The sequence below is a fragment of the Acromyrmex echinatior genome, chromosome 1 (genome assembly GCF_024713525.1).
Source record: "Acromyrmex echinatior isolate Ae372 chromosome 1, ASM2471352v2, whole genome shotgun sequence".
NCBI classification, from domain to species: Eukaryota; Metazoa; Arthropoda; class Insecta; order Hymenoptera; family Formicidae; genus Acromyrmex; species Acromyrmex echinatior.
Window position 1 is genome coordinate 4052603 of NC_141852.1, and position 27657 is coordinate 4080259.

Consider the following 27657-nt stretch of genomic DNA (forward strand, 5'->3'; position numbering starts at 1 on the left):
ATATTACATCATTAATCTGATAAATAAACCAATTTATTTACCATTTAATTAAGACTAAATTAAATTTAATTATAAAAAAATTAGATATTTTTAAAATTGACTAGAATATCTCCTCTAATAACTTATTTTTAATAATTATTACACATTAATTACCATAAACTAAATTTTTATTATTAGTTCTTTTAAATTCGAGAAATTTAATAATTTATAAATTATAATTTAGTTAAACCTGATACCAAAGGTACATTCAATTAAAATTACTTTTATACATTTAAATTACAACTCATTTACATTACTTTTTCTTTATAATCACTTGTAATTATTTCATGCTAATTAATAAAACTAAATAAACATTAATATATCATTAATTATTATTTACAAATTTTTCCCCCCATACTATATATTATTTATATTATAATTAGTAACTATTAATATTAACTAATTAAAAATTAATTCCAAATTCCTTTAATTTATCATTTATCTTCAATACTCTTATCATGTAAATTGAATGTAAACACATTCCTGTACATTTACTTTGTTACGACTTTCTTCAATTATTTATTTATGAAAATGACTGTCGATTTGTACATGTTTTATTTAAATTTCAATTTATTAAATTTAATACATTTACTATTAAATCCTTCTTCGTTTAAATATTTAAAATTTAAAATTTGTAATAATTTATTTAAATGTAACTCATTTTTTTCCTAATAATTCTACATTTTAATTTGAATTCAAATTAAAATAAATATAGGAATGAGTTTTTCTAATTTCTTTATTATTATTCGTATTAATATATAAGCATATATTAATTATATTAATAGTAATTGAATTATTGATAGTGAATATGTCAATAATTATATATATTGCTATTGTTACGTTCAAATCCTTGAAAATTTGGTCAAGAAGACAATGAGGGAGAATGGAGAGGGTATGGAAGGACGGTTAGACTCAATCTCACAGATATACGCGCGGAGGTGAATACCTGTGAGTTGCACGCACCTTTTCGCTCCCGGAATATGGGTTAACGTCCGAAGGGACGCTATGACATCTATTCCGATAGACAGTGCGAACGTCGATCCTATTTTTTGGGTCAAGGAACTTAATCCTTTTCTCGGGACTGGACCTCGGGTACGACCTCAGATATTAGAGGGAAGTGAATGCGAGAAGTGATTTTAATAAAAAAAGAGAGGGAAATACACTAAGTTACGTTTATTAACAATGAAAAAATAAAAAAAAAATGTTACATATAATAGACTTCTTCTATACTTTTTTTTTTATATAAAAATATAATTAACACCTTATGGGTGTGTGTGTGTGTGTGTGTATGTGTGTGCGCGCGCGCGCGCGCGCGCGCGTATGCGTGGAGAGGAAAGGGTTAACGAGTATGGGAGGCGAGGAAAGTGTTGCGAAACACATCGAGATGCTTGTAAAGAACGGTCTAAGGAGTGGGGTTTCCGGGAATGTACACGGTGACTACTCTATCCCCATCGTTGGAGGAGGACGAATATAGCCTGAATAATCGATCTCAGTCGATCGGTTCGGGATTCAGTTGAAACGGGAGAGGTGGGAGCTGATCCAAGGGAGGAGGGAGAGAAAATCCTTCTTCGCGAGAAGGAAGGGGAGGGAATCGTTCCTCGAGGGGGGGAATAATTCAGGATTTCCCGAATAGCAGGATCGATGACAGGAGGAGAGGTGAGATCTAAAGGTTGTGTCTCTAGTGTTGGTAAGTAGGAGATCTCGCTAAATTGCTCGTCAATCGGCGCAATTGTGGGTGGTCCAAGGGGACGGTTCCGCCTACTCCTCTGGACATAGGAAGTTTTCTTTCATCGTCCACGTTTTCTAATGGTACGCACTGCAAACCGAAGGGTTAAAATGATGTGTTAGGGTTAGAATTATGTGTGTGCATGTTCGTTGGAAACGCGCCCAAGTGTATATAGGTACAAATGTATGTGTTTCCATGCGGGAAAACGAAGGGATCGACTGGAAGGAATAGCGACTTACTGTTAGCTGCCCCCAAGATATCGGGTAGGTTCCGGTGGGTGATTCGTCGAAGGAGATCCGTCGTCTGCGGAGAGCGTCAGAAGGGCAGTCGCAGTGGCGTACGCCTAATGATTCCAGTGCCGATTTTCCCATAACTTCGCACTCGTGGAACCGCGAACTGGCGTGATTAACGCGGGTTTTAATAATTTCCGCACTACCCGCGACAATACGTCAACTCGTGGACTGCACTGACGTGAACCGAGTTAGCTTGATTTTCGTACTGATCGCAACAATAGTTTGGATCGCGAACTTCACTGATGTGGGCCGAGTGGTTTAAAATTCTGTACTGACGCCCTGCGCTTCCACGGAACCTTTATTTATACCCCGAAAAAAGAGCGTTGTGCTCTTTGTCTAGGATGCAAAAGTTAGTTGCAATGTCACGCGAGATTTACGATTTTTATAGCGTCCTATCGTTGTTAATCTAAAATACATCGTTAAAGCAGTTTCGAGAAAGTGATTTACGTTTTTTCTTAAAGTGCCAAGATTGCTCCAGATGGATGACAAATTCTGTTATTCTCGCGGAAAATATGGCTAGATAAACAGATGGTTACACAACTAGATTTGCGTGCAGGGCTACCATTGTCAGTCGCGAGTCTGATCTTAGATAACGCTATCGTGGGAAGTTATCCCATGCGTTTTATGATTTTTTAAGCGCGACGTGGCGCTTGTTTTCCTAAGAAGAAATTGTTGGTCAGTCTTGCACGACAAAGCTTAGATTTTTACTATTGCGTGACTTCGGTGCATTTATAATGTCTTTTGCAATCTTGTCTCTTTTCGGGCCTGCATTAAGATTGTTATTTCTTCCGTTGATTATATATATATAGAATAATTGTTAAGTTTAAATTAATAATGGTTATGGGAAGTTATGATTTTACTTTTTGAAGATTTTTAATGATTTATGTAGCTTTTTTTATTCAAATATCTATTTATTTAATTCATATTTGATTACCTAAGGCTCATGTTGAGGCCCATTTATGGATAGTTTTAGGTGGAGTATTATTAAAGATGGGGGATATGGATTAATTTGATTGTCAAAAATATATTATAAAGTTAGGATTAAATATGGGTACATTATTTTTAGAATTGGGATTATTGGTAAGAATTATGATAAGAATTTTATGTTTAGTACAGATTGATATAAAAAGTATGTTAGCTTATTCTTCAGTAGTTTATATGAATTTAATATTGTGTAAATTGATGACTTTTTTTTAAAGTAGGTATTGGAGGATATGTGATGATAATTTCTCATGGGTCATGTCTTTCTGAAATATTTTATATATGGTAAATTTGTATCATAAACGATCAGGGAGATTAATGTTTTTAAATAAGGATATAGTAATTTACCTATAGCTATAATATGGTAGTTTTTATTTTGTATTATAAATTTTTCTTTCCCTTTGTCATTAAATTTTATAGGAAAGATAATAATATTGATAAGAATTTTAAATTGGGATATTATATTAATATATTTAATATTAATTTGTTTTTCTAGAGGAACTATTTCATTGTATTTATTTTCATACGTTTATCACGGGAAAAATATTTATTATAAAAATAAAATTTATAATTTTAATTTAAAAGAATATATAATTTTATTATAATTATACTTTTTTTTCCTTTATTAATATATTTACTAAATTTAATTATATTTATGTATAATTTTAAAAAAATGAGTAAATATTTAGTGAATATTGTTGTAAAGATAAATAAAATTTAAGTAGTTTAAAGCAGAAAATATTAGTTTGTAGGATTAAGGATATGTGTAATTTTGAATCTTAAATTAATATTTTGAATGCGTTATTTTTTATATATATATTTTGAATATTTATAATTTTGAGAATAGTGAATGTTAAATTTTATTATTTAGATTTAATAGTTACTTTAGAGTTTTAGTTATTTTAGTTTTTTTTTAGTTGAATGCTACAAATTTGAAGTTTATTTTTTTAATTGATTGAGTTTCTATATTGTTTATTAGATTTATTATATTAATTTCTTCAATAATTATATTATATAGAATGGTATATACAAGATTAGAAAAGTATATAAATCGATTTAATTATTTATTGTTGTTATTTATTTTATCTATAATTTTAATAGTGATTAGTCCTAATGTAATTATAATTTTAATAGAGTGGAATGAATTAGGGGTAGTTTATTATCATAATTATGTGTCTTATAATTCTGGGATTACAGTTTTGTGTAACCGAATTGGAAATGTTGGGATTTTAATAACAATGAGAATAATGATAATAGTAGGAAGATAGAAGATGGTTATGTTTAAAGAGGGCGTAGAATGTTATTATTAATATTGGCGGCTATTACTAAAGAGATTCCCTTTTCTGTGCTTATCGTTAGCTATGGACGCCCCTATTCCAGTATCAGCATTAATTCATTCTTCAACATTGGTTACTGTGAAGATATATTTTAATAGATTTTTAATAGAGACGAATGTAAGAGCGATTTTAGGTTTTTTATGTATTATGATTATATTTATATCTGGAATTATAGCTAATTTTGAGAATGATTTAAAAAAAATTATTGCATTATCGACTCTAAGTCAATTAGGATTGATAATAATGATTTTGAGTTTTGGGTTTAAATTAATAGCGTATTAGTACATGCAATTTTTAAGTCTATATTATTTATGGCTGCAGAGGTTGTTATCCACTCAATGAAAAATACTCAGGATATTCGATTATTAGGAAATTTAATAATGTAATAATAAGGTTATTAATTTCATTAAGTATGTTAAAGTAGTAAGTATATTAAAATATATCATTAAGTAGTGTTCTTTTTATATCGGGATTTTATAGAAAAGATTTAATTATAAAGATAATTTATAGAAAAAGAGGAGTAAATATATTTATATTTATTATAATTATTTTATCTTTATTATTAACAGTGTCTTATTCAATTCGATTAATATATTATTTATTTTTTAATAGAAGATTAAAATTTTATAGACATATAAATATTAAGGAAGATAAGATCATTAATGTGTCTATAATTATTATAATATTTTTAATAATTTTAGTGTTATTAGTAAATTGGATTTTTTATTTTGATTATTATATAATTTATTTGCCTGTTTATTACAGTTTTTTAAGATTAATTTGGGAAATTTGGGGGGATTATTAATATTTCAGATCAATTGCGTTTAATGCCGACAACTATATCGGCACGTAATTATCATTTCTGAAATTAATTCATTTATTTGAAAATATATATATTACATATATACATAAACGGTCTTGTTTTTTATCTTATTGTTTATTTACCTATATTAGTAAAATTAATTAGTTTGGAGTGTTGTTTAATGGGAGTGGTTTTAATATAGACAATTATTATTATAAGAAAATTTTTAGGATTATATTATTATATATATTTTTTTCTATATGATTTTTAAGGAGATTATGTAGGTGAATTTATAATCCAGTTAATATGTGAAGTTTAATAATTTTAGAGTTAAAAGTTAGGTAGAATTTATAGGTAAAATTTTTATTATTAGGTTTATAGAAAAAAAATTTAATTATATTTATTATAAATTGTATATATTTATATTTATTTTTGTTTATTTTAGTATTATAATATTTGTATCTGTATAGTTTTTATAATTTAGTTATTATAATATTTAGATAGCTTATAAGGCATAATATAGAAAATATTATGAAAATTTATTTAAAAAATTTTTAAATAAATATATAAAATTAATATATTATTTTTATAATGAAAATATAATGTTTTTTTATAAATTATATTTAAAAAACAATATGAAATGACATGAATAAGTTACCAAAACGTAATTTATCGTTAATATTACTTTAACGTTACTATTTATCGTTAACTTTACCGTTAAAGGTTTCGTTATGTTATCTTTAACTGTTATTGCCGTTATCGTTGCCTTTGCTGTTGGCATTAATTTTGCCATTTCCGTTATCATTAGCGGTTGTCGTTGTCATTAATTTTGTCGTTTACCATTGCCGTTGTCTTTAACGCTATCGTTTCCTTTGTCGTTAATGTTATCTTTGCCGTTGCCGTTAACATTGATGTTGCCTTTGCCGTTGCCTTTGCCGTTGCAAATGCCATTTTTCCGTTGCTCTTGACGTGTTGACGTTGCTGTTGCCGTTGCCGTTACCGTTGCCGAGTTGCAGAGTTGCCGTAGCCATGATGCCGTTACCATGTTGCCGTTGCGGTTGCCGTTGTCGTGTTTCCTGTCACGTCATGCAATCATCTAAGCTGAAAATCTTTTTTAATTTATTATTATTATTACTATTCTTTTATCCATATATATATATATATACATATATATATATGTATATATATATATACATATTATATATATATATATATATATATATATATATATATATATATATATATATATATACTAAATCGCATCGATTTTTCTTCTTTTCTCTCTCTCTCTCTCATACTTTAAGAACAAATCCCGCACATTACCGTCTTGAACAGCTAACTTTCAGGCAGCAATCCTATTAATTCATTATTTTATTATCCTAACAACTTAAAAATTTGTAAACATAATTCAGAATGATTATTAGAATTCTGCTAGACAAAAATTATAATTTGTTTTGTTTTAATAATTAAAATACTAAATTTGACCCTTGAAAGATTTCAACTAAATCAGAAGGCTAGGAATATAGTTTTTCTTTCATAATTCCTTTGCAATGCCAAAAAACATCAGTAAACCATAAAATAGAATGCAAAAGAGAACAGTAAGTTTTCAACCTTTGGAAATATCTTAAGCTTAATTCACATTCCAACAACTACTAAACTTAAACTCAAACTTTCAAAATTCATTTCAAAGTCAATAACAATGACAAATCCTTTAAAAACCAATATTAATTTTTGTAAATTTCATTGCAAAAGGTATCGACTAATCGAAGCATGGATAACCTAGTGACCTGACTAAATGCCCTTTTTTTCAAATTAATTGACAATTGAACTCCACGACAAGATTATAATCCTTATAAACAAACTCCCGCAACTATCTAAAAGTCATAAATTCAAAAATAACAAATACTAAAATTAACGATACCAGTAAGTTACTTTACGTCAACCTCTATATATACAATATTTACATTATGGTATATTACTGAACCGTATTTAGACGCTTATTTAAAACAAACCCTTCGAGGGATTATAAATATAAGGGCTACACGAAATTAAAGCCTGCAATTTTTACTTTTCAGTCATGCCTATATCTTTTCATCATTCTTAACAAATTATTGGAAAAACCATCTCTACAATACCCGCATCCATATACATTCGACAGATCTCGTATACATAACAACCTGAACCGCCTCACTGAATTCTCGCCTGAAACCTAGTAGAACTAAAAATAAAATAAATACAAAATCATTACTAAAGAACATTATTAACTAACAAATTATATTGTTATAAACAATCGACCCTATTAACCACTACATTTTATGTTGAATTATTATGGATCATAGCCCTACACATAAAATCTTTAGTATGACTTATATCCGAATTCTCAATAATATAGGAGATATTCTAAAAATTTTAATTGTACAAGAATACTATTCATTAACATCCAACTCCAAATCATTTGTTTATTACTTTTTTCAGTTGAGCGTTATCTAAAAACAATATAACAATTGTAACGATCCATTATTATGCATAAAATAATTATATACTACATTATATGTAAAATTGATCCGTATTAAAAATAGTAATAATATTAATATTGTAGAAAGACGAGAAAGATATTTTATTTATGATTCACAGCAAATTAGACGTGTTACTTAATGAAAGAAACCAATGTATTGGGTCATCTAAAAAGTATCCGCGGTACTTTGTCATTAGATATATGACCATCAACACACATCTAGTGACAAAAAACCGCGGATACTTTTTAGATGACCCAATAAATTTATTTAATAATAAGACTAGGAAATCTACCAATCATATGTAAAACACATCTAATAATAATTCTTGCACACATTGAAACGAATAAAATTATTAACTATTTCTTAAGTAAAAGGAATATCGTCCCATAGAATAAGCTTTGCCATAGCATCACGACTCATGCTCTGCTTAGATCATCCATTCATTGGCGACCTACATACTTCACATCAAGAATCGTAGCTATTTTTAGGCGCACAGTCATCCTGACTCATCATTGTAAGCGAGCTAGACACATATCTTATCATAAGGAGCGAGCCATAAATCTTACATATAATGAACAAAACTTGCGATCACGCCATTACTTTATAAGGAGCATTACTCATAGATCTTGATGAATCATGCCCATTTCTGCTATATAAGCTTCCTTCCCTTAAATGACGCATCATTATTTTCAAACATTCAAGTATTTGTTATTCCTTGTTCATAGATTTTTTTCCTTGAGCAGAAAGTGTTACTTACAGACGACTACTTCGAAATTCTTCCCTTTAACTTCATTCGTTACTTAGAAGTCAGTTCCTTTAGTTCCTGTAATTAATTAATATTATACTTCATTGTAACCACAACCATTATTTAAAATAAAATCATATTTTTACTATAACTTAAACATCACGTGCTCATCGTTTTATTTAAAACCACGCATTTCAACTGAAGTAGGAAGCTGTTCTGCGACGACCAACAATTCCAAACCAGTCTTCAGATGTAGAAAGCAGCTAATTATCCTGGGATTTTAACTTCCTTAACCGAATGAGAAATGCACCCCCAACAATGTCGCATCTAGGAATAGGAAATAAGAATTTTTTATTCTTATCATTAAATAAATTTACATTGGTTCTTTTTATTAAGTAACACGTCTAATTTGCTGTGAATCATAAAATCTTATATTTTCCTCGTCTTTCTACAATACTAATACTAATTTTGATTTAAATCCATTTTATATATAATAATGGTTCGTGAAATTGTTATATTGTTTTTAGAAAACATTCAACTGAAAAGGGTAATAAACAAATGATTTGGATATTAATATATGGTATTCTTGTCCAATTGGATTTTTTAGAATATCTCCTATATTATTTGAGAATTCGGATATAGATCATACTAAAGATTTTATGTGTGGGGCTAGAGCTTTATAATAATTCAGTATAAAGAGTAGCGATTAATAGGATCGATTGTTTATAACAATTTGTTAGTTAATAAGTTTCTTTAGTAATGATTTTATATTTAATTATTAATTAGTTCTACTAGTTTGCAGGAATCATTGAGACGGTTTAATTCGTTATGTATATAAGATCTGTCGAATGTATACTATATATGGATACGGGTATTGCAGGGGTGGTTTCTCTAATAATTTGTTAAGTGTAGGAATGATAAAAAATAAGTTTATAGGTATGTTTGGGAAGTAGAAATTGCAGGCTTTAATTTCGTATAACTTTTATATCTATAACTCGAAGGGTCTGTCTTAAGCATCCAAATGCGGTTCTGTTATATACCATAATGTAAATATATAGAGATTTACGTAAAGTAACTTACTAGAACCGTTAATTTTAGTATTTGTTATTTTTGGATTTATGACTTCTAGGTAGTCGCGAGAGTTTATTTATAACGATTGTCGTGAATTTCTATCGTCAATTAATTTGAAAAAAGGGACACTTAATCAGGTTACTAGGTTATCCATGCCTTGATCGATAATGAAATTATTTTTGATAATTAAATTGGCAATGATTATAAAGGATTCATTATTGTTATTGATTTTTAAATAAATTTTGAGTTTGAGTTTAAATTTAGTAATTGTTGGAATGTGAATAAGGCTTAAAGTATTTCCAAAGTGTGAAAATTTATTATTTGGATCTCTTGCATTCTATTTTATGGTTTACTGATATTTTTTGCAAAAGAATTATAGAAAGGCATTTATAATCCTAGCCTTCTGATTAATTGAAATCTTTCGTGAGTCAAATCTTGTATTTTAGTTATCAAAACAGAACAAATTATAGATAATTCTTGTGTAACAAAGTTCTAATAATTATTCTGAGTTATGTTCATAGGATTTCTGAAAAATTATTAGAACAATAAAGTGATCCAATAGGATTGGCTGCCTAAAAATCAGCTGTTCAAGACGATAATGTGCGGGATTTGTTTTGAAAGTAGGAGAGAGAGAAAAGAGAAGGAAAATCAATGCAATGACTTATTTGATATTAATTACTTTGATATTAATAAAAGTAACAGTAATAATAATAATGTTACATAAAATAAAATTTTTGAAAAGAGGTTTCCTGCTAAGATGATTGCATAACGTGATTTATTCGCTAGATTTATTCTGTCATTTGTAAGATTTTCCGATTATGCTAACATGTAATAATTTATTCATGCAGCTTTTCGTACCATCGAGATATAGCAACCGCCTATAAGGGCTGTAGAATTAAAATGTCATCATATCAATTGCGTGATCAAATGTGTGTAACATATATAAGTAGAACTGTTGTTATTTATTATCGCAAATAATTATTAAATATTAAATTGTGGTGTGTGTGTGTGTGTGTGTGTGTGTGATCCTATTGATCATTATTGCACTTAAAAGACAAATGAAGAAGAGAATATTCCAAGGAAATTATATTTTTCACCTTTTAATGACTTATCTTATCATGAACTTATCCCAGCATAACTACTATACATAACACAGATATTGTACATTTACGTATATGTTATACAGTACAAGTTTTATTTATATGTGTTTGCTGAGATTAACTTGCTTGTTATTTCGAGTATGTAATACCAATAAGTATGTAATATCAATGAGTAATTTCTTTAAAAACATTTTATTTATTGTGAAATATTTTGTATAACTATTGTAGATACGTTTCATATCATTTTATACTAAATTTATATGAATTTATATATCAATTTATATCAAATAATATACAATTAAGTAAATTTGTTCATGATTAAATTTTTTCATTAAATAAATTAATAATTAGAAAAATAATCAATATGTTTAAATTACCTATGTATATATGTATACATATATATATATATATATATATATATATATATATCACGAAAAAATTTCTAAGTCTCCGTAGCTTAAAGGAAGGAAGCTGCTTATATAGCAAAAAAGTGGGTTACATGATTCATCGAAATCTATGAGTAACGCTCCTTATAAGGTATTAGCATAATCGCAAGTTTCACTCCTTATATGATAAGATCTATAGTTCGCTCCTTATATGATAAGTTATGCGGAGTCTAAGGTTACAATGGTGAGTCAGGATGATTGTGCATCTAAAAATAGTTATGACTTAGTATAGGATATGTAGGTCGCTAGTGGCGTGATCGGATAATCTAAGCAAAGTATTAATCATAGTGCTATGGCAAAGCTTATTCTGTTGCGAGAACGATATTCTTTTAGTCAAAAGAAAAATGATTTCAATGATTTTATTTTAATGCATTAGGATTTATATTAATATTATATGAAATTGACATTAGACTTACATATGATTACTGATGATATCTTACATATGATTGGTCGATTTCTTATTCCTATCATAAAATAAGTTTACATATGATTCTTTTTATTAAATAACACGTCTAATTTGCTGTGATTCAAAAATAAAATATCTTTCTCGTCTTTTGCAATATTAATATCGTTTTAAATTTAGATTCGCTTTACATACAATGTAATAATGTCGCATCTAATTATTTGATGTAACAATTGTTAATAATGGTTCGTTACAATTGTAAAATTGTTTTTAGATAACGTTCAGCTAAAAAAAGATAATAAACAATGGATTTGGAGTTAGATATTAACGGATAATATTATTGTCCAATCGAAGGTCTTAGGATATCTCCTATATTGTTGGAAATTTGTATATCATATTAAAGAATTTATTATTATTATGTATATCATATTAAAGAATTTATATGTGGGATTGAGGTCTATAATAATTCAGCATAAAAGGTATTGCTTATTAAGGTTAATTGTTCACAATAATTTGTTAGTTAATAATTCTCTCTATTAATGATTTTATATTTAATTATTAATTAACTCTGTTTGATTGCAGGAATTCAGTGAGGCAAGGATTCGGATTGCAAGAATAGTTTCTCTAATAATTTATTAGGTATAGGAATAATAAAAAGGATAAATTCATAGATACGAAAATGGAATGTGTAGGTTTCAATTATACAACTTTATATTTATAACTCAAAGGGTTTGTCTTAAATAAGCGTCTGAATATAGTTCTGTTATATAAGATTACATAAGGTAACAAGAGATACTTAGGGTTACTAGGTTATTCAGGCTTTGATTTAATCCATAGTTTTTTTGATAATGGAATTTATAGCAATTAATATTAAGGATTTTCAAGGATTCGTTATTGTTATTGGCTCTTACGTGAATGCTAAGAGTTCGAATTAAAATTAGCAATTGTTGGAAAGTCAATTAGGCTTAAGGCATTTCCAAAGAGTGTGAAAACTTATTATTGGGTCATCTAAAAAGTATCCGCGGTTTTTTATCACTAGATGTGTGTTGATGGTCATATATCTAGTGACAAAGTACCGCGGATACTTTTTAGATGACCCAATATTTAGATTCTTTGCATTGTATTCTATGGTTTACTGATATTTTTTAGTATTGCGAATAAATTGTGGGAAGTCACCATATTTTCAGCCTTCTGATTGGTCTTTTATGAATTAAATCTTGTATTTTAAGTATTAGAATGGACAAGATATAGATAATTCTTATGTATCAGAGTTCTAATGATCATTCTTGGTTATATACATTAGGTTTTGAAGAAATATTAAGATATTAAAGTAATTAACCGATAAGATCGCTGCTTAAGGGTCAGCTGTTTATTACTATAATGAACAAAACATTATAATGAATATATTGGGCCATCTAAAAAGTATCCGCGGTACTTTGTCACTAGATATATGACCATCAACACATATCTAGTGACAAAAAACCGCGGATACTTTTTAGATGACCCAATAATATGCAAAATTCATTCTGAACGTTAGAAAAAGGAAGAAAACAAGCAGAGTCAATGCAATAACTCATCTAGTATGAACAAGAGTGGTGATGATAATAATAATAAAAAATGTATATGATTAAAATAAGAATGAAAAATATTTTTCAGCTTAGGTGGTCGTATGACGTGACACTGCTTCGAAACGCTGCTCTCGTTTATCGAGAAAATCTTTTACGGTCATTGAGTGCTCGCGAAAACAAATCCGTCAAGAGCACCACTGTGGACATACGCATAGAATTTGACTGCAAGAAGAATGTGCCCGCCAATACTACTGCCTATTACTTCATCATACACGATCGTGTAATCGAGTTCTGTCCGTTATTCAACGTAGTACGCAAGATTATGCAGATAAATTGCAAGGTCAGCAAGTATTTAGAACTTTGAAAGGAGAGAAAGGCCAGGTGAAACACAAAAATTCTTGAAGAATTGCTCATGGTTCAATGTTTGTGGATCTGCAAGGATTCATTATCGAAAAAAGATTTATCGTAAAAGAAGCAGTGCTGAAACAGGGGACCGTTCTTACACATTACATTTTTACGAGTCCCGTGCCATGGAAATTTTTGACAAGATCCGACAGGTCTTGCGCTTCCTAGTTGAATGCTTATCACCACGGATTGCGATGGGAGGACGGGATGGTCTCATACAGTGAGGCGAAATGCCTGATCACGGCGGCTGTATTTGAAGATGATGCTACCGTGTACGTCAAGGGACGCGAGAAACGAATGTGGTTTGTTTCTGGACGATGAGTGAGAACGCATGTACATTGAGACTCTGAATGCAGTTTGCGAAGACATGGAATCTTTAACTAACTTGGATGATTATAATACTATACGATATGGGAAACATGCAAAAAATTATGCTTTGCAAAATGTATTTAAAATATTTAACTGGTGGTCGCGACGCCTGGAAGAATTGTAAGATTTTTAAATAAAATATATGTTATCTCACATTAATATGTTTTTATTTCCATTACCCTGATCACTAGACATTTAAGTAAATATAATATATAGTAAATGGAGTTGAAAATAGACCGATAATGGTCTGATAGTTGTTTGAAAGCTGTTTATAGCTGTTAAATATTAGTCTGATATCTATTAAATATTTGTCTAATTATTCAATAGATATATACGCGCAATAGTACACGAAGCACTGCAAGTGAAAAATATTGAGGATTCTTTCAAGCGCGACGTCTTCTTGTATACTTTTTGGTTGAGGCATATGATTTTACTCGAGGCATTATACATTTTGTTGCTGATATTTATTATGATGATTTAATTATAACTGATGATCTAATTGCAACTGATTGTTATGTCCAAACTCTTAGGAATTCGGTGAAGGAGACAATGAGGGAGAATGGAGAGGGTGACAGGACGGCTAGACTCAATCTCACAGATATACGCACAGAGGCGAATACTTGTGAGTCGCACGCATCTTTTCGGTCCCGGGATATGAGTCAACGTCCCGAAGAGACCTATGAAACCTGTTCCGAGGGACAGTGCGAACGTCGGACCTACTTTTTGAGTCAAGGAACTTAATCCTTTTGACCCGGGACTGGACCTCGTACGATCTCAGGTGTTTAAAGGGAAAGGAATGTGAGAGGTAATTCCAATAAATGACAGCTAGGGAAATATACTAACTTACATTTATTAATAATAAAAAAGGAAGGAATATTAGGTTATATAAAATATTTATATACCATATGTATAATAAACTTTTTTTTATATAAAAATAAGAAATTTTATCCTTGTACATGTATTCAATATATTATGGAGATGTGCGTGCGTGCGTGCGTGCGTGCGTGCGTGCGTGCGTGCGTGTGTGTGTGTGTGTGTGTGTGTGTGTGCGCGTGTGTGTGTGTGTGTGTGCGTGCGTGCGTGTGTGTGTGCGCGCGCTCATGTGTGTGTGTATGAGAAGAGGAAAAAGTTATTGGGTATTGAAGATGAGGAAAGTGATGCAGGAGCACATCGAGATGAGGTGTTGTACAGGACGGTGTAAGGGATTCCCTGGGATATAGACTGTGACTATTCTATCTTCGTTGGAGGGGGACGAATATAGTCTAAATAACCGATCCCAGTCGATCGGCTCGGGATTCGGTTGAAACGGAAGAGGTGGGAGCTGATCCAAAGAAGGAGGGAGAGAAAATCTTTCTTCGAGAGAAGGAAGGAGAGGGAATCGTCTCTCAAAAGGAGGAGGGAGAGAGAATCGTTCCTCGAGAGGAAGAGGGGAATAGTTTAGGATTTCTTGGATGGCGGGATCGATGACAGGGGGAGAGGTGAGGTCTAAAGGTTGTGTCTGTTCTGATGTTGGTGAGACCTCGAGAAATTGGTCATCGGTCGGTTGTGGCGGCACGGTTGTGGCTTGGCCAAGGGGATGGTTCCGCCTACTCCTCCGGACGTAAGGAATTCGTCCCCGTTTTCTAACGGACGTATTAATGCGCACTACAATCCGAAGGGTAAAATATACCATATGTATGTTTCGTCGAAAACGCGTATAAGTCTGTATATATGTTTCCATGCGGAGAGACGTGGAGATAAACCGGAAGGAATGATAGGGCAACTTACTGGTTAGCTGACTGTCCATGGGATCTCGAGTAGCTACCGGTTAGTATGTGACCGAGGAGATCCGTTGTTCACGGAGAGCCAGAAGGGCAGTCGCAGTGGCGTATATCTGGTGATATATGATCTGGTGATATATCGCAATGACGATTTGCCCACAATTAATCTTTTTCTCTTCGCACTTGTATGAAACCACGAACTGGCGTGATTATCGCGGGTTCTGATAGGATTTCCGCACTGCCCGCGACAATGATTTAACTCGCGAACTTCACTGACTGAACCGGGTGATTTTGAGTTTTGTACTGACGCTCTACGCTTCCGCGGGACCTTTATTTATATCCCGAAAAAAGGGCGTTGTGCCCTTTGTCTAGAATGCAAAAGTTAGTTGCAATGTCACACGAGATTTACGATTTTTATAGCGTCCTATCGTTGTCCAATCTAAAGTGCATCGTTAGAGGAGTTTCGAGAAGAAAAGAAGTGATTTACGTTTTTTTTTAAAGAGACAAGATTGCTCTAGACGGATGACGAATTCTGTTATTCTCGCGAAAAATATGGCTAGATGGTTATCGTGTACAATTAGTTTTACGTGCAGGGCAATCATTGTCAGTCACCAGTCTGATCTTAGATAACGCTAACCGTGGGAAGTTATCCCATGCGTTTTTTAAACGTGTCGTGGCGCCTGTTTTTCTAAGAGGAAATTGTTGGTCAGTCTGGGACGACAAAGTTTAGATTTTTACTATTGCGTGACTTCGGTGCATTTATAATGTTTTTTGCAATCTTGTCTCTTTTCGGGTCTGCATTAAGGTTGTTATTCCTTCCGGGTTGATTGACATTTACGAGTTTTCGCGGAGCCTGTCCGGTCTCTCTTTTCAGTTCTGTCAGACAGTTATTAGAAGCCATTATTAGACTCCGCTCGAGTCTCGCATACGCCAACAATAGTCACGACGTGGAGCCGAAGAAAAGAATCGTGGCATCTGTAGGACGTAACATGATAAATGCTGAAGTTTATTCGTGGAATCGTTCGAACGCGTGATATATTTTTCGGGTGAGAAATAAACTTTTGATCGGGGTGTTGTACTTTCGGCTGCTGTAATACATTGATATAACGCATTGATTATAATTATAACATTAAAAATGCTGAAATTAAAAATGTTAAGTTTCATTATATCATTTGATTGCGTGATGTATTTTTCGGCTGAAGTGTAAATTTTTGACCAAGACATTGTTCTTTTGGAATAGTACTATGTTTCAACGAACATCTTTACTATAAAATCTCGCACAGCCTCCGGCTGTCAGTCATTTTCCAAGTCAATAGGTCAGTCAGATAGCTGTTAGTGAGTCTTACAATAATGGAGTGTTAGTGATTTGTTAGATATTGTGTGCAAAATATAAATATATTTATCGCTATTGCCATAGATCTGACAATTTTGTCAAATCTATGGCAATAACTGATAATGTAAACATACATAAAATAATAACAAACTTTGTTCATCATATGCCAAAATCTTTTTCCATTGACGTTAACATATAGACGAGCGTCAACTGAAGGGAAAATTGTAAGTATTAGGTATATAACTTTGCTTCCGCCGTTTTCCTATAGATGGCTTTAGCGGTAAGTGGTGGTCGAAATAAATAGATCATAGACGTCATATAATAAACTTGGGCATCAACATAACTCCATAGAAACATTAGTCGATTTGTATCTGCATCATAAAGTTATTCTCGATTGAAAATGTCAGTTTACGAGCCAAATTCTCAGTCATTTGCGGGAGATTTTAATTTTCTTCAATATAAAGAAATCTGCGGCTGAGGCTCATCGAATGCTCTCAAATACTTATGACCGATATTAGTGAAAGAATGTGTCGTGAGTGGTTTCAACGCTTCAAGAACGGTGATTTTGATGTCGAAGACCGGCATAGCGGTGGAAGAGAGAAGGTTTTCGAAGATGCAGAATTGGAGGCATTACTTGAGAGACTACTTTCAAGACTCGTGTCAAAATCAAAAAGAATTGGCACGATCATTGGGAGTGACTCAACCAGCCATTTCAAAACGCCTCAAAGTCATGGAAATGATTCAGAAGCAAGGAAATTGGATGCCGTATGAGTTGAAGCCGAGAGATGTTGAACGACGTTTGTTTGCTTGTGAACAGTTGCTTGAAAGGCAAAGGCGGAAGGGATTTCTGCATCGCATTGTGATTGGGGACGAAAAATGGGTTCATTACGATAACCCCAAGCACAGAAAATCATGGAGAGTTCCCGGCCATGCTTCCACGTCGATGGCCAAACCGAATATTCACGACTCCAAGGTCATGCTCTGTATTTGGTGGGACGGCATAGTGTATTATGAGCTGTTGAAACCTGACAGTGACTGAAACAATCACAGGCGATCGGTATCGAGCGCAATTGATGCATTTGAGCCGAACATTGAAAGACAAATGACCGCAATACAACGAGAGACACGATAAAGTGATTTTGCAGCATAACAATGCTCGACCCCATGTTGTGAAAGTGGTCAAGACATATTTGGAAACATTGAGAAGTCCTACCCCACCCGTCGTATTCTCCAGACGCTGCTCCCTCTGACTATCACTTGTTTCGATCAATAGCACACGGCTGACCAGCACTTCCGATCTTATGAAGAAGTAAAAAATTGGATCGATTCGTGGATAGTCTCAAAAGATGATCAGTTTTTTTGCGGGATTCGTATGCTGCCCGAAAGATGCTAGAAAGTAGTAGTCAGCGATGGACAATACTTTGAATCATAAATGTATAACCAGTTTTTTACAATAAAGCCTAAAAGAATTTCGGAAAAAAAACGGCGGAAGCAAAGTTATTATATACACCTAATACATTTATAAGTATAAATAAGTTGATATATATAATATTAATGTGGAACATTATGTGATAGCGTAAACTGCGATTCGGTAGAAGAAGTGTTGCTATCATCTAGTACGAAGTCTCGATGTAGGGTAGAACGGGACTAGTGTGTTGTGACACTTTTCCTTTAAATTATTATAAATCTTCACACAATTATAGATAGGACTAATGATAAATGTTTTAAAACGTTGCATGTTCATCTGGTTTAATAATTGAGTACTTATAAATCCTTGATATATCTCGTAAATAAAAAAAAGATTACATTAATTACAATGGATGCAAGTGAACATGTGGTCCATTGTGGTTCATTTTTGAAGGATAAATTGAACCATGAAGATAATTGTTTAAGGGGGGAAACCACAGTAAAAGTTTGAAAAAATCGAAAAAATTTTTTTTCGCTTATAAGGTGCTTTAGGGTCTTAAGAATAACATACCAAAAGATGGAGTGCCGCAAAAATTTCGGAATATTCAAATTTTCCATTCTGCGGCAACGCCTCTCAGGTATGCTCCGAGCGCCTTTTGTGATTCCGGCGCGCGCTGTAATTTATGAGTACGGGAGCAGATATAATGGCAGTCGATGGAGAAGGAACTTCCCTCCGAAAAGTCTATAGTACTTAAGAATATCTATATAGGTATCACCATATGTAATATACATTCAAAGAACACGTGTGTAACGTTAGTAAACCGAATGTCAATTGTTGAAACGGACGCTTTTTCGCTTCGCTTCGCCTCGTGTATACGTTCCATAATATTCGAATAATAGTGATAATAAGCAGTGATTATTGAAAACTATGAGTGAGAGAAAGAGTTATCGTGAAAAGAAAGGTGCAAAAGGTTATAATTCGTACGAAAAAAGACCGACAAAGAAAAACAAGCGAGCCGTTGAATCGCTATGAAATAGAAAAGCCGGAGGATTTAGACGTCAGCGCATCGGCAAAGAAATTGAAAGGGCGAGATGTTACCGACATTGAATGGGATCCTACGTTTAATATCCTACGCTATAACATCGTAAATTTTGTAGCAGTTTTTGCCGCCATTTCCAATATCGTCGTGTGTAAAGTGTGTCACTCTGAAGTGAGTTTCACAGAAAGCAGTAAACGAGGATTAGGATTTTAAATTGTTGTATCCTGTAAGAAATGTGACAAAACAGAAATACCGAGTTGCCCATATATCAAGAATGCCTACGAAATTAATCGCAGAATTATTCTTGCCATGCGATTGCTTGGTGTTGGTTTGCAAGGCATACGAAAATTTTGTGCATTTATGGAACTGCCCCGCCCGGTCTATCAATCGGTTTATGACAGGATCATTGAAAATATTTCTAATGCAACAAAAATCGTTTCCGAGAGGAGTCTGTCAAATGCAGCGAAAGGAGAAAAAAGACTTTCTGTCGAGAATGGAGAAAAAAACGGAATCACGATGTCGGGCGATGGATCATGGCGAAAACGCGGCTTTTCATCTCTATATGGTTTCGTTTCACTTATCGGTTGGCACATTGGTAAAATTATCGATGCTTAGTGAAATCAAAATACTGCAAATCATGCGAATTCTGGGCGAAAAAAGAACATACCGTCGAATACAGGGAATGGGCAGAAAATCATGTGGACAATTGCGAAGCAAATCACGAGGGATCGGCTGGAAAAATGGAGGTGGATGCAGTCATTGAAATGTTCCAGCGCTCTGAAGCATTGCATGATGTGCAGTATGTAAGTTATGTAGGCGATGGAGACTCGAAAACCTTCAAAGGTCACAGATGCTAAACCGTACGAAAACGTGACGATAACTAAAAAGGAATGCGTAGATCACGTACAAAAACGCATGGGCACTCACCTCCGTAATTTGAAGAAACGCACAAAAGGCTTGGGAGGAAAAGGGAAATTGACAGGCAAACTGATCGACGAACTGTCAATATTATATATTTCGGGTTAGCTATTCGTAGAAATTGCAAATCAGTCGAAAAAATGAAGACAGCTATATGGGCCACATTACTTCACAAAATATCTACGGATAACCATCCCCAACACGACGATTGCCCGACTGGAGAAAATTCATGGTGCTCGTGGCAAAGGGCGAAATCTAACACTTTGGCTACCTATACGCACAAATCACTAATGTCTGATATAGTTTATGAAGCAATTAAGCCAGTTTACGAACAACTCACTACGGATGATCTTCTCACTCGCTGCATCAGGGGTTTCACTCAAAACAGCAATGAAAGCTTCAACTCGTCAGTGTGGGCGATGGCTCCGAACTATGAATTCCGGCAAAATAATCATCGACATTGCTACGAACATCGCTTCGTGTGTTTTTAATGACGGATTAATATCAATTTTACATATAATCCAGATCATGGGCATGAAAATTGGCCCAAAAAGTCACGAACTATGCATGGACTTAGATGAGAAACGCATACAGAAAGCAGAACGATCTTTGAGTGAGGGCGCAAAACAGGCCCGCATCGATCTGAAAACAATTCGAAAGGCCAAACAAGAGCAGGAGTTAGATGAAGAAGGCCAATTGTATGGCGCAGGCATCACAGATTAGAGGTATATAAAAATATTATATGATTTTACAGTACTTAAAACTTTAAACGCGTTTTTCTCGAAACCACTTTTTTTAAACTGGGCGGACACATAACTCGAATAAATCTTTACCGATCGGTTTCAAATTTTGACAGTATATTCAGAATACCTTTCTCTATGGAAGTGCGTAGGGTTTTTTTTTATATTACATTGTTTTTTTTTATCAACAATTTTATGGCGTTTTTTTTTGTTAAATTTGCAAGTTTTCCTTAAAACATGCACCATTTTGCGAAAAATTAATATATTGAAAAAATCCTACGTACTTCCATAGCTATTGATATATAGAACCTAAAAAACTGTCATTTTTTTGTTCCAGGTCAAAAATTAAGGACTCTAAATGTCCGCCCATGGTCCCTCCTTCAAAAATAGGCGCCATCGGACAAGTGCGGCACAGCCAAAAGAAAAATTGAATTCTTACGGGAAGATTTTATTTATCTTAATTTTTTTAACTTGCATCTCAGAATTCATAAAAAAGCGTATTTTTTAATTTTATTTATATTTTAACATATTCAGAACTTATTAAAATTGGAATGAGGGCAGTTAGTTTGTATTGCTAGAAATATGATATTGAAATTTTAATTCTTACCTTTATTAGTATTTGATAGCGATTTTTTTTACGCTTTATGTATAAACGCTATTCTCTTTTCTATTATTGGATAATTCTTGTAAAGATTATATCCTTGCGTCATTTATTTTTACGTTACTTGAAAGTAACGTAAAATATTCTATAATATTCTGTAATATTTTTTATTCTGTTCTATAAAGTACACACAGAGCACTTTCATCAGACGGTGAATCATATATACAACTATTACTTTTTCTGTAACGAAGTGCATTAATATTAATATTTTCAATAATAAATAACAGAATTATCATAATTAAAGAAAATAGAAATTCAATCACAATGAGTAAGTTTAAATTCAAAAAAACTTTTACTACTTTTTATTTCGTGTATTGTTTATATTTTAAGCATATAATATTGTATCAGAAGATAGGAGAGAACAAGATAAATCTTCATACAATAGCATAAAATTGATAAAATCAAATTTTCTTATATATGGTTATTTAATTTAATTTAAATTAAATGTATTAGATGTACAAATAAGTTTCCACTGTTTTTAATCAAAAATTAAGCATTTATTGTGAAAGAACGATACATAATGTTTTATTGAAAGTATTGTCCATCGCTAGCCACTACTTTTTCCCATCTTTCTGGTGGCATACGGATACCACGTTAGAAGAACGCTTCATCTTTTGAGGCTATCCAATTATCGATCCAATTTTTGATATCTTCATATGATGTGAAGTGCTGCTCAGACAGGTCATGCGCCATCGATCGAAATAGATGGTAATCCGAAGGGGCAATGTCTGGTGAATACGGCGGGTGGGGTAGAACTTCCCAATTGAGTGTAGGTTTTGACCGGCGCCGCAACATGTGGTCGAGCATTATCATGCAGGAGAATAATTTTGTCATGCCTGGAGTAGTAGTGGGCGCGTTTTTCCTTGAGTGTTCGGCTCATTCTCATCAATTGTGTTCGGTAGAGAGCCCCAGTAACGGTTTCGTTCGGTTTGAGCAACTCATAATACACGACACCTAGCTGATCCCACCAAATGCACAACATGAGTTTTTTTCCATGAATATTCGGCTTGGCTGTCGATGTTGAAGCATGGTGATCCTCATGATTTCCTCTTCTTTGGGTTATCGTAGTGGATCCATTTTTCATCATCAGTGACTATACGATGTAAAAAACCCTTTCGTTTATGCCTGACAAGCAGCATTTCACATATGGAAAATCGACGTTCAACGTTTCTCGGCTTCAGTTCACATGGAACACAATTCCCTTGCTTTTGAATCATTCTCAATGATTTCAAACGATGTGAAATTGCTTGTTGAGTCGCTTCTAATATAAGTGCAAGTTCTTTTTGCGTTTGGCACGAATCTTCATTCAATAATGCTTCCAATTCTGCATCTTCGTACACTTTCGGCCTTCCGCGACTTTCTTTGTCTTCGACGTCAAATTCACCATTCTTAAATTTTTGAAACCATTCATAACTTCTCTCACTTAAGGCAGCCTCACCATATGCTTCTACAAGCAATCGATGAGCCTCAGCTGCAGATTTCTTCAAATTAAAGAAGTAAATCAAAAGTTCCCGCAAATGACGCTTATTCGGCTCAAAACTCAGCATTTTCGCACAAAAAAAATATGATGCTGATAGAAAATCGCTAGTATTTCAAGGTAGTATTTCAAGGTTATGTTATTAATAGATGTCCAACCTTATGATATAATGTTTTACATCAGACAATTTTAACCATAGCTTGCTAGTGGTGCCATCTTTTGTCAAATTTATTTGTACACCTAATATAATCAAAATTATAAAAATTTTTGAATATGAATATTCAATGTAATAGACAGATTTACAATTAAATGTATAATAATATACATTATTATGTTATTTGAGTTAATTTTATATGTATTTATATATTATAATATGTAATTACATAATATAAAAATAATTTTATTACTATGAATTTCTTCAATAATTATTTTATTCAGGCGATTTATTTAGACGTTTATATAATTTGAATCAAAATAAAATCTAACAGAATGTAATTCAGTCTAAAGTAATTTAAATTTAAATGGTTCATACTTTTAATATTTGATTCTTAGAATCTAATGAAAAAGCTTTTATTTTTTTTTTAAATTAATAATAATCTTAATAATAGATAATTTAATAAATAAATAATATCTTCATAAAGTAAGTTGGCTTTTAAAATATTTTTACATGTATCAATGAACATACGTAAAAAATCTTCCAGATTTAATCTATAAAAAAGAAAAAATAGGTTTATAAAGTATAATTCGTAAAGGAGTATTAAAAAGCAATACGATAAATAATATATAATAAAATTACAAAATGTTACAATATAATACATATGTTAAAAACTGTTGATATATACATTTATAAAATTACTTAATTCTTAATTTAAAAACTTTTTTATTAAAAAGAATATAAATAGTGTACAGTCAGGAACTAAAAGGTTGCACTTTCTTTTCGATGGGCTTCGAAATGCAGCATCTTTGAAAGATTATGGATCCATAAATAAGAACAATCCATAAATAAGAACCGCTTAGTGAGTTGGCTGCATTCCGAAACTCTTTGAAAAGAAAATGTTGCAATCTTTTAATGCCTGTACAACATTGCTTTATCAATTGCGATATTTCAAGAAAGTATTACATAATAATTATTATCTTACCTAACCAATTGCAAAATTTCTTTGAGCTTCGCGTATTTTATAATCTTACCTTGTGATATTTATACAATGTCCATCTGTTTCAATTGTTTGTAGATGTTTTAGTTTTAGTTCTTCATCAATTATTAATTTGAGAAGATTATCTATAAAAATATTTTATCTATATTTAATTGTTTCATGTGTGAAATTAAAAATGTGTTAATTAAGAATAGTATCTAACAATTTTTTACAATTACAATGTTTTGTTTTTATTTATATTGTTTTATGTAAAATATTAAAATATAGCAATATATTATTACCTAAGAAATTTCAAATGTTTCTATAAGCTTTGCTGAATTTTTTTCCAGCTACGTTATAGAAATTCTTTGTTACATTGTTTGTTCTTGCAGAGCAATTATGAACACTAACTTTGGATGTCAATGGTAAGTTGCAACCAAGTTTTGCATACATAAGTTAGAAAATCATTGACAGTAGGATATTTAGAAGAAATTTTATTAACTTTAAGTTGTATAAGGGCAAGAGCTTGCTCAAAACAAAAAAAAATCAATGCCATTGTCATTGTCATAGATAAAACGTTTCTTGGTGCAGCTATTAATCCTAATCGTTGCTAATGACGCAAAAGAGTCTGTAGGAAAATATTCATATTATAATAATTTTGATTTATATAAAAGAGAGTAAAAAATAAACAAAATATATAAACAATATTAAATTTTATAGGCCGACTTGTGATAACAACCAATAAAAAAAATTAATTTAAATCTAATGATGGTCGAAGCTTGATTTGTATTGCTTTAAATAATTCAATATGAATTATATACTATATAGGGGAAAGTTATTGATACTGACATAGGTCTCCTATAGTGATACTCCTTTATTTCTCAGAAATTAACCTTTGCACTTTATTAATATTAATAAAAACATTATGTGTTTAACTAATTGAAGAAATACGAACTCATAATTCATATGTTTGTGGCTTATTTCTATACCAAATCAATTAAGAATAAATTCTATGAATCCGAGAAGAAAATTTTTACAATGTTCTTTTGCAAATTGCGTAGTTTAAATAATAACAGCGACTGTATAATTATAATATTATGTCATTTTAAATGCTTATTTCAAATTATTTTTTTATAGAATATGATATATCTTTATCCTATAGAAAAGGAGAATATAGGCATTACGATCTACTATGTCAGTTTTTAAGTCCATTTTGTCAGACCCTCATTTTTGCTTATCTTACGAAACACTTAATTATTGCAAAATTGCGAACAGTATTATAAAAATTGCTTATATTATCTGATAAAAGACACTTTTTATAATTATGTTTTTGAAGTTGTATTTTTACAAACAGAAGTTGTATTTTTATCTTTTGTTTAAGAAATATTGTCTAAAAACAAAGTGATATGTCGGTATCAAAGTGTGCATCAGTAATCTTCCCTTATTATATATGTACATGCATATACTTTATAGTCGTATTCTACATACACCTCGAAATTTTTCAGGACTTTACGAACTAAACTACTATACTAGCTAAACTATTGAAATAATATTACAAATTAAAATTTTGCTCAATGAGCATCTATTAGTAAAATCTTAATATAATAGAAATCTGTAAATAAATTTATTTAAAATATATAAAATTATTATACTTGATTATAATGAAACCAATATCCGTGTGCTTCTGTTTTTGGAAATTGTTCACTTATCACTTTCATGGCTGCCACTTTATAATCACTCATTAAAAATTTTAAATTTTGTTGAAACATTGGCACTAACTTCATAATTTTCTTTTAAATAGCTCTACATATTACTAGAATGATTTTCATAGGGATGAAGATAGTAATGCCCTATAAAATATAATACAATATTCTACAATATTCATATTATTAAAATTAGTGTATATTTAAATATGTAATGATATAATATATGAAGTTTAAATTGTCAAAAAACTGTTATTTAATAATTTTTAAAGTTATCCCCAACAGCATCTGTAAAATATGTAGCAAACTGAAATATCTGTTCAATATATCACAAAAAAGAAAGAATCGCAAAATAATTACTAAAATGGTAAATAATTATTATACATATTTCTCAATTCTGATGACAATCAATATGGCTTTCGAGCCTTAAAAAAGATATTTAAAAATGCATTTATTATGAAAAATATAAATGTAAAAGGAGTCACATTTTTTATGCATTACCTAAATTTGCACTGCACATATAAGAGATATAAAATCATATATTTTTTATATTTATCTTTATATTTGCTACGTGTATTATTGTAAAGAATGCAATCAATATTTATTGATAGCATTGTATTGAAAAAATGGAACAAGTTCCTATTACAGCTTTTTCTTGCCTTTGTCTTATTTATTCAATGTTATTTATGAAATTTTGACAAACTACGGCTAATAGTATGTGCTAGTATATGCTATGATAATATATGATAGTATATGCTATGATAATATGTAATATATTTATAACATTCATACATCGGGTTGTACACAGTTGACTCAATAATACACGTGGAATAATTTGTAATGTTCATATTTAAATGTACTATTTTGATATATAAAAATAATGTACTATATTTAACCTTTTGAGGATAAGGATTTTTCATTTTTCTATAGAAAATCAATCTATATATATATATATATATATTGTGACATGACGTCTTCTGTCCGTCACAAGGGCCGCATGGCCTGACCTAATAGTGCAGTATAGCGTCCTGGGTCCACTCACATTTTGGGGGGGGGCGGACGCACCTGCGCTTCTCTCGCGTCGTCGTTCGCGTATCTTACGCGCTCCGCGCTGCCGTTTTTTTATTTCTGTTTCGGTGTATTCCCGTACCGAGGGTTACAGAGGCCGGCGACTCCCGCGACCTTGGCGGAGTGACGCAATCTCACCGGGGAGAAGAGAAAGAAGCACGACAAAGATTGAGAGTCCAGAGGCGACCGCTGAGGATAGACCGCCGGGAGGCATGATACCTGGCCCCGGGTCGCACGCAGGTGATATCTTTCCCGCATTCGTTACGTTTTTTTTGTATTGTCGCAAAGCACCTTTTATCGCACCCTCTTCCAGGCGCAAAGCGGATAGAGAGCCAGCACGACCTGACGGGGAAGGCCACTCTGCGCTACAAGGATGGCGAGAGCCCCGGAGAGGCGCCTCGAGGCCACGAGGCGGCCTGAGAAAGACTACAGTGATCTCTCGAATTTCGCGCGCCAGGACACATGCGATAGACATGATGCAGTTTCCGCGAGTAGCGGAAAGCCGCGGGGCCACGCGCCAAGCAGGCGATAAGGAAAACTCGCGGGGAAAACGAGCCCTGCGTGCGCCCGGGAGGATTAGCGGCCAGCACTTGAGCTGTGGCCCGCTCGAAGAGAG

General features: G+C 32.1%; 1 long non-coding RNA gene and 2 pseudogenes across 2 annotated transcripts; 2 read left to right on the forward strand and 1 right to left on the reverse strand.

Moving 5' to 3' along the window:
- The first annotated feature begins 748 nt into the window (after positions 1-748).
- Positions 749-14743, forward strand: LOC147910861 (uncharacterized). Of its 2 annotated transcripts, none has more exons than XR_015545093.1 (3): positions 749-1848; positions 12042-12147; positions 13116-14743. It is a non-coding gene; the product is annotated as an uncharacterized LOC147910861 (long non-coding RNA). The 2 variants fall into 2 exon arrangements; XR_015545092.1 differs by lacking the exon at positions 749-1848 and adding an exon at positions 11541-11938.
- A 4907-nt stretch (positions 14744-19650) lies between these two features.
- On the forward strand, positions 19651-20983 carry LOC147910862 (uncharacterized; annotated as a pseudogene).
- A 3004-nt stretch (positions 20984-23987) lies between these two features.
- LOC147910863 (uncharacterized) lies at positions 23988-27516 on the reverse strand (annotated as a pseudogene).
- Positions 27517-27657: the final 141 nt, after the last annotated feature.